The sequence below is a fragment of the Camelina sativa genome, chromosome 7 (genome assembly GCF_000633955.1).
Source record: "Camelina sativa cultivar DH55 chromosome 7, Cs, whole genome shotgun sequence".
Taxonomy (NCBI): domain Eukaryota; kingdom Viridiplantae; phylum Streptophyta; class Magnoliopsida; order Brassicales; family Brassicaceae; genus Camelina; species Camelina sativa.
The window spans coordinates 16,661,580-16,662,657 of NC_025691.1; the positions used below are offsets into that span (position 1 = coordinate 16,661,580).

At 34.4% G+C, this 1,078-nt stretch overlaps 1 long non-coding RNA gene across 1 annotated transcript; it reads right to left on the bottom strand.

Annotated features, from left to right (window-relative positions):
- On the bottom strand, positions 62 to 763 carry LOC104701290. The gene is made up of 2 exons (XR_753795.2): positions 500 to 763; positions 62 to 388 (listed from the first exon to the last, which is right to left on the bottom strand). It is a non-coding gene; the product is annotated as an uncharacterized LOC104701290 (long non-coding RNA).

Consider the following 1,078-nt stretch of genomic DNA (forward strand, 5'->3'; position numbering starts at 1 on the left):
TAACTTGGGAACAAGAATCTTTGAAGCAAACGTCTTGACAAAACCTAAGTTACTCAAGATAGAACCGTAGGTTCAGTTTATTGTCGGCTCGAAATCTTCTTTCCCAAGAAACTGTAACACAAAACTCGGTCCATTCCACTTGAAATGGCCAGTAATTTTCTTAAAGAAATTCACTTCAGGAGAAGAGATGAAGTCAATGGAAACAGTTCTTGAAAATGATACTAGAAAACTGCTCATGCTTAAATTGTGTTGCTCATAGAATGCATTGTGCTGAACATGCAACCAAAAACCTCCTTGTGGCTTAATTTGCTCGGTTACATTTTGAATCGTGAGAATCGTATATCCATTTCCATCGAATCTATCTGTTGCGAGAATATTCCTCAAATCACTAAGGTAATAAGAAAAAACCATTTGTGAGAAGTTACAAGAAAAAAAATACAAAAATTAATTGTTTGTTGTAACACTTAAAAAAAGCACTTACTGAATGACAAACACTTACAAGAAACATTCTGGACATCTCTCAAGGAGAAATCAATGGTGAACCAGCCCTGAGTAGTGACTCCATTCACACGGTAAGATTTTTGACCATTAAGGTAAACATATTGAATAGTTGAAGCATTGCCTATATTTAAATCAGGGAAGCAAATCCCAATTGCAGCTTTGGTTAGCTGAACTTCACACCATAGAACAACATCAGCTACACTTGTTTGCTTTGCGAGTTTGTATGCATCCAGACTCGAATCTGGAAACGAGCAATCACACGTGGAGCATCACCTGGTTAAAAAAAAAAAAAGTAATCATACTTTACCTTACCACAAAAAGTTAAAACTGGACTTCGATCGATACTTATAGCAAGCGCCCTTTAATGAACAAAAAAAGTACAAATTTTGCATTACTATTTGTTTCCTGAAAATTTCAATGAAGAAATTAAAGTGAAGTACCCATCTATGATTATCCCACATTCGTTACCATACATTATAAAAGAGATCACCGACTCTGAGTACTAATTTCTTCGAAGCCAAGCAAACGCATATAGAAAAGAAAAAGAAAAAGAAAAAAAAAAAAAAAAAAAAAAAAA